This window comes from Sciurus carolinensis, chromosome 17 (assembly GCF_902686445.1).
Source record: "Sciurus carolinensis chromosome 17, mSciCar1.2, whole genome shotgun sequence".
Classification (NCBI taxonomy): domain Eukaryota; kingdom Metazoa; phylum Chordata; class Mammalia; order Rodentia; family Sciuridae; genus Sciurus; species Sciurus carolinensis.
In genome coordinates, this window is record NC_062229.1 from 17,577,425 (window position 1) to 17,592,077 (window position 14,653).

A 14,653-nucleotide genomic window follows, 5' to 3' on the forward strand; every position below is an offset into this window, starting at 1 on the left:
TATTTCTAGAAATATATCTTATGTGATAAATGAGAATTTGCAAGTCTTCCTTCTCCAAAGATGGGAATGATTTGGGGAAAGTTGAAGAAGGACAAATGGAGAGGATTGGATTTCAAAGAGATCAGAAAGCATCATAAAGTGAATGACGCAGTGGAACTGCATGCAGAGGTGGAAATCAAAGGAACAGAAACTCACGAATAAAGTAGGAGGAGCAAGTTCTGCTTCCACTTTCTGAAAAGAACCCAGTTTCTGGCTCAGAAGCTCTGAGTCCTGCAATCATGGGCTTTTCTCCAGTTTTGGTCAATTGACATTTAATCTTTCTCTTTCAAAGAGTCTCCTCAGTGCGCTCTTCAGGTCCTGATTCCTCAGACTGTAGATGAAGGGGTTCAGCATGGGGGTGACCACAGTGTACATCAGAGAGGCTGTTGAAGTTGAACGTGAGTTTTGGGTCACTGCAGAACTGAGGTACACACCTAGGCTCGTGCAATAAAATAAGGAGACCACAGAGAGGTGAGAAGCACAGGTGGAGAAGGCTTTGTACCTCCCCTGAGCTGATGAGATTGCACGGATGGAGGAAACGATCTTGGAATAAGAGTAAAGAATGCCAGTGAGGGGGCCACCACCCAGCAAGATGGCAGCAACATAAATCACCACCTCATTGAGAAAGGTGTCAGAGCAGGCAAGTTGGACCACCTGGTTGAGCTCACAGAAGAAGTGGGGGGATTTCCAAGTCCATGCAGAAGGACAGGCACAACACCATTAAGCTTTGCAACAATGCATATAAAACACTCACAACCCAGGACACCAGAATTAGCAATCCACAGAGATGGCGCTTCATGATGACCATGTAGTGCAGGGGCTCACAGATGGCCATGTACCTGTCATAGGCCATCACAGTCAACAGAAGAATGTCCAACTCTATAAGGAGTACAAAGAAATGAATCTGGGTGATGCAGCCTGCATATGTGATGGCCTTGCTCTGTGTCTGGATGTTCAGCAGCATCTTTGGGACGGTGGTGGAGGTGAAGCAGATGTCCACAAAGGACAGGTTGGAGAGGAAGAAGTACATGGGCATGTGCAGGTGGGAATCTGAGATGATGGCCAGGATGATGAGCAGGTTCCCCAGCACAGTGACCAGGTACATGGAGAGGAAAAGTCCAAAGATGAGGGACTGCAGTTCTGTGTCCTCGGCAAATCCCAGAAGGAGGAATTCTGAAATCTCTGTGTCATTCATTGGTTTCATGTGGTTGGTGTGACTATGAGAGAGAGAGAAGGAGAGAGGGAAAGGAGATGCATTTCTACTGTTTAATTTCTATTTTCTCTCATTTTTATTCACAGTAAAGTCGTCATTTTTATATTTCATCTGAATCTGGTCACCTGTCAAGGCGTCACCTACACTTTTTAAAACAAGTTTCTTCCCATCTCTCAGCATTTCCTCAGGAGGTCGTGTACTCTAGAAATATACTGAGAAATCTCTAGTGTACTTAAGGAAATAAAGTTGAATATTTACAATGTCCTGGGAATAATCTAGAAAATATGTGAACAGTGCAAAAAACCAATGTCCCTACAATCTAAAGATGGAGAAAATTATAAGCTAATTTTGAAAATTATATAACATGCCAGATAAGGAGATGATTGGGAAAAAAAGAAAATAAGGTAAAAAAGAAGAGAATAGATAGAAGTGTTTTTTTATAAACTGGACATTGGGCAAAAATAAAAGAAGTTGACAAATCAGATTTCAACAAAAAAACAAAAAAAAAAGTCTAAAGGACGACAGAGCAAGTGCCACAGGCTGTCAGGGAAGAGTGTCTGGCAGGAGGCAAAGACCATGCCAAGGCCCTGAGGAAGGTGCCCGTTTCAGACGTCCAAGGCCAGCGAGGAAGCCAGTGTGGCTACAGGAAAGAGCAAGAGGGAGAGGGTCGGCTCAGAGGTAAGTGCAGAGCAGTGACCAGAGGCTGGGAATGGGAGCAGGGAGGGATGGACAGGGGTGGGCTAGTGGACGGTAAAAGCAACAGAGAGGACATGAAGCCTGAGTGTTCCACAGCACAGCAGGGGACTTGTTTCCCTTATGTTTCGTTTATTTCAAAATAGTTAGAAAACAGGAGTGTGAGTTTCCTGTCCCTCGCAATGACAAATGCTGAAAGACATGAATGGGATAATTACACCAATATTGTCATTAAACATTGGACACATGTAGCAAAATGTCACAGAGTCCACCACTGAAGTAGATACAATTGTTATGTGTGAATTAAACATGGAAATTGATTATAAAAGGTGATTCTCCTTGCAATGTCTTCTGTAGGACAGCTTCCTTGGTGGTGTAAGTCACAAGGTGCGATTACGCCTGGTGAGAGCAGCTGTGTGTGGCTCCTCAGATCTCAGAGCTGACAGCAGAATGCCAAGTTCACAGTATCAGCTCCAGTGTTGTGTTTGTTAGCACTGCATGAACATAGAAAGGCACTCTGAAACTCCATCGATTTAGTTGTAAAATGTTGCACTAATGTCACACAGTGCATAAGGACCTGGTAGGGAAGCAAATGAGGAAACGTGTAGAAAATCTAATTTAACTTACAATAGGGGAAGAGGTGTAGAGGGATGTGGACTGAAGACAATGAAAACTGTTCTGTGCAGATGCAAAGTCTATGAATCCATGAGAGACATCTGCCGGCTGGGCTCATCACAGCCTGTTCACAAGAGCCAAGATGTGGAAACCACCGGGACATCCATAAGGGATGCAAAGGGAAAGATAATGTGTTCGTCAATGGGAGGTCAGATACAGAACACTACAGAATCATATTTAGCTAAGAAACAATGAATCCTGCTATTTGCAGCTGTGTGCATGGAAATAGAGCATGCTGTCATTCATGTGTGCAAGCTAAAATCCTGGCCTTACACAGGAAGAGAGTGGAATCGTGGTCACTGGAGACTGGAAGTATAGGAGGGAGGGGGACAGAAGAAGGGGAGACAATAGCTCCCAAACTCTGAGAGCCAGGAGGAGCCAGCTCTGGGGTCTGCAGCACAGTAGGGAACTGTGACCACAGCAACCTTCCACACACTTCACAGTAACTACAAGAGCCTGAAGATTCTCAGCATGTAGGAGTGACTAATGCTGGAGGAGAAGCAATGCTGACCACCCTGCCTTGCTCATTTCACCCTGCATGCATCTTCCAAAGTATTCTACTGTATCATGGAAATAGGTACAGCATGAGTTCAAAACTGTGCTGAATAAGAGCATCATATTCCTGTGACTATAAACTCATGTGATGAGCTGTAAAGTCACTGGCATGTTGAAGTTTAGATCATAACATAGACCAGATGAGGCAACATTGCAGGCAGCAATAAGGAACAGAACATTGAAGAATTGTGGTCCCAGGTCTTCCTCTACAAGAGAACGACACAAACCCCATCTGCAAGTGCAGTTTATTCCACATGATGGGTATAACTTCTCTGTGACAATGACAGGAATCTCCATACGGCCTGTGATCTGAGATCTGTAAGAACATGAGGACAGTAGAAAATGAGAGAAACACATTGGCTAACAGACCTGACACCTTATTAATGAGGTTGTTTTAATTCAGCAAAGATGTTGAAATTAAAGACATCAGCTCTAGAGGATAAGAATGGGAAGAGCCCATTCTACATCAGGATCTGATTAAAGAACTGTAATTTCTGGCTCTGTGGCTTAGTTCCCTTGACCAGAGGCACTTCATGAAATCTGTCTCCTCTACAGCTTCCCACAGAAGAATCTCTTCAGATCCCCAGTTATGTCCTTAATCCTCAGACTGTAGATGAATGGGTTCAGCATAGGAGTGACCATGCTGTACATCACTGAGGCTGTTGCACTGGAGTGTGCAGCAGATGAGCTAAAGAACACTCCTAGGCAAGTACAATAGAATAAGGAGATGATGGAGAGGTGAGACGCACAGGTGGAGAAGGTTTTGTATTTACCCTGATCTGATGAGATCGTATGGATGGAGGACACTCTCTTGGAGTAGGAATAATGGATGCCACCGAGGGGCCACAGAACAGCAATCCTGCTGCAGAATACATACATCACCATGTCATTAGGAAAAGTGGCAGAACAAGCAAGCAGGATCACCTGATTGAGTTCACAGAAAAAGTGGGCAGTTCCAAATGGGTGCAGAAGGACGTCCACTGTGCAACAGGGAATTTAGGGCACTTGTGATCCAGGATGCCAGTACCACCAACACACAGAGTCAACACTTCATGATAACCTTGTAGTACAGAGGGTGATAGGTAGCTACAAATCAATCATAAGTCATCACAATTAGAAGGAAATCGTCCAAAAGTGCAAAGATTGTTATAAAGTAAATCTAAATGATGCATCCCTCCATGTATCATTTAAAATACAGTTGTATCAAATAAACTTGAATAAAAGAGTAGTTGTGAAAGTTGTCATTAACCAGCAGAGCAATTCCAAACCAGAAAGTAGCAGATTATTCTAATTGCTTTCACTTCCCTTCCTTTCACTTATTGTAAGTGTTAACTATTGCTGCATAACAAGAACTTGTAAAAGCAAATGAGTTTACTATAATATCTTACAATCTAGTAGGAGTGCACAGTGATGAATAATTCTGAGCTCACCAGTCTCCTTATGAAGCTGTAGACAGTTGTACACACCATGAGACCCTCTGCCAATCTCCGCTGGGCTTTCTGGTGCACTGGGGACACAGTTGATAGTTGACTAATCTAGGGTGGTTTGACTGGAACTGACTTCTCTTCCAGATATCTTCTCCTCCATCTGTCTGCCTAGGATTTGTCAGCAGTTGAGGCAGGATTCCAAAGTGTAATGGGCCAATTAATTAACTAGCATAGCCATCCCCTCAAAAAGGTTATTTTTTTGTTGGGAACATGTAAACTGTTTTCAGGTCCTTTCTTCTGTCTCATATGTGAATTTTTTACAAAGTCTATTGGAATGTGTAAGAATGGCTACCAGAGACTGGGAAAGAGCGGGTGGGGAGAAGCAGGCAGGTGGAGGTTGGAGAACTGGTACATAAAAACAGTTAGAAGAAATGAATAAGTTCTGTAAAATTCTCCGGCACAGGAGGTGAAATGTTCATAGCAACACATTACATATTTTATGAATAACTAGGAAAGAAGAGGTCAAGGTCTCCAAACCAAATGATTAAGGAGTAGATGGAGACATAATTCATGTTCATTTAATCAGTACTTACTGTGTAAACATATTGAAATCTTACACTGTATTCATAACTACATACAATTTTTATTTGTTAATTATATATTTTTCTAAAATACATGAATTAACTTATGCTATACCTCATAAACGTGTAAAATGAAAAAAATAATTTTTAAAATAAAATATTTTAAAATGTGTATGTCAAAACATTGATAAGAAAATCTGAAAGGTAGGGGAAAACATATGCCGTATATTGTGGAAATTTGCTTCATTATTGTGATCGTTTAACTCCCTCTATTTACCCGTTGCATAGACCTCAAATATGGTTAATGATATATACATTAAAAATATTATGCTAAGCGAATTAAGCCAAACCAAAAAAACCAAAGGTCAAACATTTGCTCTGATATGTGAATGCTAATTCACATAAGGGAGGGGGTAATGGAAGAATAGTTACTTTATATTATGTAGAGAGCATGAAGGGAGGGGAATGGGTATGTGGTTAGAAGAGGTAGTAGAGTGAAACAGATATTATACCTCATGTACATACGTGTCTGCATGACCAGTGTGATCCTACGATATGTACAATTAGAAGAATGAGAAATTACACTCCACTTATATATGATTGATCAGAATGATTAATAAATGCATTCTACTGTCATGCACAACTAATTAGAACAAATGAAAGAATCAAAAATAAATTAAATACAAATTAAAGAAAATCCAAACTAGTAAAAGAGACATATGTGAATTATTTCAAAACCATTAGAATTTTTAAAGCAGCAGAAAAAATGATCCAAGTTCCTGGACCAGTGACCTAAAAGAATAAATACAAACATCTTAACATGAAAATGTGCTCAATTTCATGAATGCACAGAGAAAATCACATTAAAATAACTAAGGAAACTTCGAATGCCTTGCCTTGGTGTCTGCTTCCTTCCTAAGACTGCTTACCCAGAGACAGAGCGTCACTGTGTTGGGGAGAATCCCAGAAGCAGGAGTTCGTGTCAGAGCTTCTGTTTCCCTTGACCTTGAATTTCACATTACCAAAGCTTCTCTAGAGCCAACTGCACCTCAGGTCTGGGAGCGTGGCCAGGTCCCTGCAGCCTGGTCAGGGTCCTCGTCATCATCCCCTCAGTTACATCAAGCTTGTTGCCTCTTGACCATAAGCTCCACCTCCTTGTGAAGCAGTGACCAGGGAAATCAGAACAGTGGATATAACATGGTCCAACACAGAGGCAAAGGCTGAGTACAGTTTTTAAATCTCAATTTACTTTTCACTGATATGAGGGTGTGCATGTCGATGGGAGTCAGGGTTTTACTTCAGCACATGCACAGTGTGCAGTGAATGGAACAGCATAAGGAACCTGTCCCTCTCCAGGTCATTTCTTTATGTTTCCAGGTTTGGGCTCTAATTGTTAAAGACGTTGAACATTATTTCATACATCTGTTGGTCAATTATATTTCTTCTTCTGTGAAGTGTCTGTTCAGTTTCGTGGGCCAATTCATTCATTGGGTTATTTTGTTTTTTGGTGTTAAGATTTTTGAGTTCTTTATATTCCTTGAGATTAACACTCTATTTGAGGTGTAGGTATCAGCGTGAGGTGTAGTATCAGCATGCTGCAGTGATGTAGCCATATCAATGTTTATAGCAGCTCAACTTAATAGCTAAACGATGGAACCAACCTAGGTGCCCTTCAAAATATCAAATAAAATGGAATATTACTCAGGTTTAAAGTAGAATGAAATTATGGCATTTTCTGCTAAATGGATGGAGTTGGAGAATATCATGCTAAGCAAAATAAGCCGAACCAAAATAGAAAAGGCTGAATATCTTCTCTGATATGTGAATGCTAATTCACAATAAGGAGGCAGGACTAGGGAAAAATAGAGTCACTTTATATTAGGTAGAGGAGAGTGAAGGGAGGAGAAGAGGTATGGGAAGAAAGGATAGAAGAGTGAAACAGACATTATTTCCTCATGTACACATATGGTTGCATGACTGATGTGATTCTACAATGTGTACAATGAGAAAACTGAGAAATTACACTCCATTTATATATAATTTCTCAAAATATATGAATTCATTCTATTGCCATGTACAACTAATTAGAATCAATAATTTTTTTTTAAAGAAAGTGTAATAAAGTGAATGATGCTGTGGAAATGTATGTAGAGGTTGAAATCAAAGAAATGGAAACTCAGGAATAACATAGAAGAAGTAAGATTTGCTTCTGTTTTCTGTAAAAGAATCCCAGATTATGGCTCTGGGGTTCTGAGCCCTGCAATCATGGGCACTTCTTTAGTTTGACACTTTTATCATTCTCTCTCAAAGTGTCTTCTCAGAGCGCTCTTGATGTCCTTATTCCTCAGACTGTAGATGAAGTGGTTCAGCATGGGGGTGACCACACTGTACATAGCCGAGGCTGTTGCAGTACAGCGTGAGTTTTGGGTCAGAGCAGAACTGAGGTACACACCTAGGCTCGTGCAATAAAATAAGAGACCACAGAGAGGTGAGACTCACAGGTGGAGATGGCTTTGTACCTCCCCCAAGCTGATAAGTTTGCATGGATTGAGGACACTATCTTTGAGGAAGAATAAAGGATGCCAGTGATGGAGCCACCAGCCAGGAATACTGCAGCAAAATACATCATCACCTCATTGAGAAAGGTGTCCAAACAGGCAAGGTGGAACAGGTGATTCAGTTCACAGAAAAAGTGGGTATTTCCAGGTCTTTGCATAAGGACAGCTGTAACACCATTAAGCTTTGCAACAGTGCACTTAAGACAGTTATGAACCAAGACACCAGAATTGGCAATCCAGAGAGTCTGTGGTTCATGATGACCATGTAGTACAAGGGGTGACACATGGACCCAAACCTGTCATAGGTCATCACAGAAAGAAGAGAGTTGTTCAACCTTGCAAAGAGTACAAAAAAACTGCATCTGGGTGATGCAGCCTGCATAGGTAATGGCCTTGCTCTGTGTCTGGATGTTCACCAGCATCTTTGGGATGGTGGTGGAGGTGAAGCAGATGTCCACAAAGGACAGGATGGAGAGGAAGAAGTACATGGGCGTGTGCAGGTGGGAGTCTGAGATGGTGGCCAGGATGATGAGCAGGTTCTCCAGCACAGTGACCAGGTACATGGAGAGGAAGAGTCCAAAGATGAAGGGCTGCTGTTCTGGGTCCTCTGAAAGTCCCAGAAGAAGGGATTCTAAAGCTGAGTATCATTCCCTGGTTCCATACACATATGACTACCAGAAACAAGAAAAAGAGCATTTTCACATAGACTGTTATTACTTATATCATTAAAATGAAACAATACATATTTTGCTGTAAAGAAATTAATTTTAGTGTTGGGGTATATTTCAATGGTGGAGTGTCTGCCTAGCATGCACAAAAAAGTAAAATAAAAACCAAGGGAAAGGAAAGAAATAATCTTCTATATAATGTGTATGGATCTTGTTCCCCAAGGAATCCTGTACCACCTCTGAAGACGAATCCCTATTTCAGTCTCAAGGTTTTGCTAGAAAGTCATGAATTTCAAGATTCTAAGAAGAAAGTTTTCATGAACTTGAAAAATAAATATCAAACCCCCTGATGAACATTTTGGTTGTTTCTGTATCTTGACTAATGTGAATTGTACTTCAGTAAACATGGAAGGACAGATATCTCCTCTATATACCCATTTCATTTCTTTATCTACATATCCAGTAGTAGGATTGCTGGATCTTGTGTTAAATCTGTTTTAATATTTGTGGAACCTCCATATCACTGTCCATAAAGACTTCACTAGTCTTCATTCCTTCCAACTCTGTAAAAGGATCCCTTTTTCTCCACATTCTCACTGGCCCTGATTATCTTTGGTCTTTTTGGTAATAGCTCTTCTAACTAGAGTGAAGCGATATTCTACTATGGTCTTCATTAGCATTTCCCTGATAACTACCAATTTTGAGCATTTTTCATTTGGCTATTGGCCATTTGGTTGGGGTACAGATACGCAGTGGAATAATATTCGATTCTTAATAAAAAGAGGACTCTTGTCATTGGACAACATAGGTGAACCTGGGGGACATTATGTGAAGTGAAATAAGCCAGGCACAGCACACTAAAGCAGCATGGTATCATTCCTATTCAGATTCTGCAAAACATGCTCTCGTTGAAACTCAGCATAGCATGATGTTCACCAGAAGCTGAGAAGCATTCTGGGGCCAAAGGGAAGAGGAGGATTTTCTCAAGGGGAGCAAGTTACAATTAGAGAAGAGGAATGACATCTGGTGTTGTACTGCACAGTCGGGTATTATAGTTAACAATTATATGTTACATATTTTAAAATAGCTAGAGGGGAGGATTTTGAATGTTTCACCACACAGAAATGATGGATATTATAGGTAATGAAGCTAATTACCATTATTCAATGATCACACAATTTATACATATAGGGAAACATAAAGTTATACCTATAAATTTATAAGTTCAACTATTCCAGGCACTGTATCAGTAATATGTATAAGGCACAAAACAATAGTTCATCTTACCCAGAAAGAACAGAAGCAAAAATTTTTAAATTGACTAAATAGTGCAATGGGTATTCGGAAGAAAACAAGAGTAGATAGCTTCTTCTACTTTTATAACAATTCATGGAAGATCAGCAAGAAAACTGCCGTCTAAACTGGAAGGAAGACAGGTTAGGAGCCACAAGTTGTCCTCAACAGTTCAGTGCTCATTGGGGAAAGGTCAATGCAAAGGTCCTGAGGAATGTGCCTTTTGCAGAAAACCAAGATTAAAAGAAAGCCCTTGGTGAAGAGAAGGAAGAAGATTGATGAGAAATGGTGTCAGAGAATGTTGAGGAATGAGGTGACCTCATTGCTCTGAAGGTATAACGTACAAGGGCTTCTTCCACACCCTGGGCCTCTTGCACTTACATTTGTTGCAAAGACATTTTGTGAATTTCAAAGGATTCCCTCCTTACTACCACCTGAGGGTTAAGATCCAACCTCTAACTACTAAAAGTCACACTGAAATATATAAGCTCAAGTACCCTTTCTCTGAGAACTCCACCAGGCACATGCTCACACACACTGAAACACACACACACACACAAATAGGAACACACACACACTCATAAATAGATACACACAACAGTCTCGTGGTCTTATTTCTCCCACGTTCTCATGATCTTATTTCTACCAAGACCTCTCGATCACACTGACAAGGCTATAAGTGCCGACAACCCAAGCTGAGATCATCTTTTCCCTAAAGAATGTGGCCATGGTAACTCGAGATTCTGCTTGATGAACTTTCCATGAACAAATGAACAGAACTCCACTTCAGCCTGGTCCATCTTCCCTGTACTTAAGAAAAAGTAGAAGAAGCTGTCCAGAAAACAGAAGGAGAAAGAGAAACAGAGAAGGATATTGGAAGTGGGAAGAACAGGCAAGAGAAGGCCAACGAGGTAGAGAGAAAATGAAGAGCTGAGGGCAGAGACAGAGAGAGAGCAGGCTGGACCTCAGGGGAACAGGACCTAGCAGGCCCAGGTGCTGCCTGGACCTCAGGGTCACAGGACCTAGCAGGCCCAGGCGCTGGCTGGACCTCAGGTTAACAGGACCTAACAGGCCCAGGCCCAGGCGCTGGCTGGACCTCAGGGGAACAGGACCTAGCAGGCCCAGGTGCTGGCTGGACCTCAGGGGAACAGGACCTAGCAGGCCCAGGTGCTGGCTGGACCTCAGGGGAACAGGACCTAGCAGGCCCAGGTGCTGGCTGCTTCTCCAGGAAGGAAGCCTTCCTTGGTTCCAGCAGCTTTCCAAACACACTTACACTCCCTGGGTGTGCAGGAAACACCCATAAAACAGCAAAAACAAATTTGGCCAAGACCAAAGTAGTGACTTTGCTTTATTTAAGCTACTTGTTAAATGTTTTCATTGGTGCATTGAAGTGATACATAGCATTGCAGTCATTTTGACACAGTCACACAGCCATGGAAACTAAATTGATCCACTTGGGTCTCCAGTATTTCCCCTTTCCCTCCTCTCCTCCCTCCCATTCTTCTCCTTCCTGATGTCAAGGCAGGTGAGAGATCATACATGTCGAAAGAAAAAAATCACCAGGGGTTAAAAATCAACAATTCACAACATAAGATATCTAAATCCCATGCTGCAAAGCTGAGAATTTTAATATGAAATAGCAGATCTTCATTCCCTGTTTCTGCTCCACTTCACCTGACTTATTGGCTTTTACCTGGTTTGGTAGCACATAAATCAGGCTTCTTTCTCACTGTTTTACAATTCACACAGAATATTTGTGCCTCTTTATTGATTATATAGGTGATAATTCAATATAATTATGTGATATGCAATGATCAAATCAGGGCAATTAGCACTTCTATCTCCTTAAACACTTATCTTACCTTTGATTCATTATTTTGTGTATGTGCAATCAATTCATGGTTCTTATTCTGCTTGGGTTTTTAAACTTTTTATAAGTTGCATTTTGTTGGACACATGATAATTGTGTTGGTTTGTGGGGTATATTGTGATGCTTTTATATAAAAATGCATTGTGTAATGATCAAATCAGGTGACTAACAATTAAATGTAAAACTAAATTGTTGGAGACTTGGAAGTAAAATATCAGGGAGTAGAACACAAAGTCATTATTGCACCTTATCTAAAGATAAATAAATGAATATACTTATGGAGGAGAAAGGTGATCTTTAGTGAAAGGCGAGAAGGAGTGCCTTCCAACTGTTGGCCAATGTGACATGGCTTTTAGAAATTCACTTACACCCAACTGTGGAGAATCAAAGGCAGCATGTGACACAGCAGAGACATGAAAAGTGAGTTGGAAACATGTGAAAAAGTTGACGTGTCAGCACAAGAAGTGCAGAAGAGCATTCACTAGTGTTTAGTTTGAAGTGAGGATGCACAAGTGAAGAAATGCCATATTGTTGAGTCATGTCTTTCAGAATGAGAAGCCCTGGCAGGAACCCAATAGCAAACACTGATATACGACATAAAAATCTAAACTTTCAGACATTCCCTACAAATACATCTCCACATATGTACTGTGCACACTTACAAAAAGTCCTAAGTCTGGATCTTTCTCACTCACCAATAGGAAAAATGCTGAAATATGCTCCATTATAATTTTTTTAAATGAGCTCCCTCCAGTGAAGGTCCCTTGGTAGTTCATACTGGATTTATCCATTCCCCTTCATTGCAAAGGTCCTCACACTTACATTTTACTTTGATTTGAACCACCTCATGCCTCCCATTCCTCTTCTGATTGAACTTCTGTTATCATTAGTTCATGGTCAACCAATGACCCTGTGCTGCTGATTTCTTGGTCACTTCCCTTTATAGTTTTTTACACAGTCACTAAAAAACTAGCAAACAGACACCACCATCCCTGGGCTGTAGGACAGGCTACTTGGGCTCTCTGGGAATCTTGGGTGTAAGCTCCTGGCTTCCATTCTCTTTAATCCTCTACTGCAGTGTCTACCAGATTTGCAGGCTCACCTGGGTGGCATCTCTGACCAGAGGGTCTTCATGGACATGTGTCAGTTCTTCCCTGAATGTAGATGGTGCAGAATGAGGCTCTGTCCCCAGAAAAGTGAACAAGAATGGGCCCAGGTTTGGTCCACAAGTCATAAGGAAAGCTCCTGAAGAACCAAGAATGTCCCAAGGACATGCACTCAGGGAGGGCAGGAGCAACTGTAGTCTATGACTTTCTCTATCTACTCATTAGGTGCATGTCCTTCTTTAACTCCAGCCTCTAAGTACCTGATTTCCCTACAGGACTCTGACCTAGACATGAAACGGGGAGTTTGCATAGATTCCCCTGAGATCAGAGTGAAGTCAGGCGACTCCACCCTTATTGCTACCACTCTATGAGCTCCCCACCTTCCAAAACCTCCTGCCTGCCACAATACCCCTCCTTTGAGTCACATTTTCTTCATATCTAATACTTAGAATGCTGCCATGGCTAGGTAACTTGTGTCTTCAAACTCTGACTCACACTGGGGACACAGTCTCTGGGTCTCCACAAGTTTTCAATTTCCCTCTTTAACAGAGGACAGAGCTGTATTTTTTTAAAATGTGAAACCATAAGACTACACCTCCTGTATTCATAGCACTTTGCCAACAATCCCAGAATTTTCATGCCTGTAACAAACAACACATTCTTAGAATGAGGGACCAAATGATGGCGATTAACTTAGGATGTGAGTGCGAGTTTGAAGAGATTAGTAGAGGTCTCTGCAGGCGCGAAAACTGGATCTCCCTTCTCATTTCCTGTTCATTCTAATTTGCACTTTTCATATCTCTTCTCTTGAGTTTCAAGAAGAAAGATAGAATTAAACACAATATTGGAGGTACATGTAGATTCATGTGGGTGGAGGACTCCACTTTTAGGAAAACTATATTACAAATCCATAGGCACACGTGTTGTATTCACATCCTGCACCATGACCACTTTCTGTGGACTCAACAAAGTATTTCCACACATTTCATTGATTCCTTTACTCCTTACAACATTGGTTGAAGTTCTGCTCGTTTCCCCACATTACCTTCAGAAAAAGAGCTCTACTAAGAGCTCTATTAAGAACTCTATTAATAATAAGAGATTTCTTAATATTAAAGTTTTAATCGAGTCGTATGAATGTCATATCTTTTTAGGGTGCCATGTGATAATTCCATACATGCATACATCAAGTAATGTCCCGATCAGGGTAAGCATATTTACCTCCTCAAGATTCATCAATTCTTCATGGTGAAAACACTCAAGATTGGTAGAAAAAAGGAAAGAAAAATGGCATGGAGAGGGGAGGGGATAAGTGGGAGTACTGGGGTCAATATTAGAGAAAACTGTGCTCTATACTTGCATGATCATGTGAAAATGAACCACGATAGTATGAATATTATGCATAATTATAATGCACTAATTTCAAAAAAGATATTTGCTTCCATCTTTTCTGAACTATGCAGACCCTCATGTGTTCTGTGGACACAAAGAGTAGGAGTACTTAGGTACAGAACATCAGAACTCCCGTCTCCTACCTAACTACAACTTAGTATCCTTGGGCCAACCTTCTTTCACTCCTGCTCACTTACCCTTTCCAGCCTCTGGTAACCAACAATTTACTTTTTGCTCCTGTGAGATCGAGTTCTGCAGATTCTACACCTGAGTGAGATCCTATTGTATTTTTCCTTCTGTGCCCTGCTTATTTCACTTCACTCAATGACCTACAGCTCTATCCATAGCACAGCTCAAGGATGCCAATTGTATAGTAATTGCATAACCAAGCACTTAAACCTTAATGAGAACCTTGTTGAATTGCACACCAACGGAATCATGCTGTGCATACTTTTCATTGTTGTGGGATTCTTGTAATTCAACAAATTGAGCACTTGAAATCTGTGTGGGTTGCTGAATATCATTATAATCTAATAAATAAATTAAAAGGAAAAACAGGAAGTGCAGATCTCAGGGTACAATA

At 41.1% G+C, this 14,653-nt stretch overlaps 1 pseudogene; it reads right to left on the reverse strand.

The window, feature by feature from the left end:
* Nucleotides 1-300: 300 nt before the first annotated feature.
* Nucleotides 301-1,243, reverse strand: LOC124968147 (olfactory receptor 7A10-like; annotated as a pseudogene).
* Between the last annotated feature and the right edge of the window lie 13,410 nt (nt 1,244-14,653).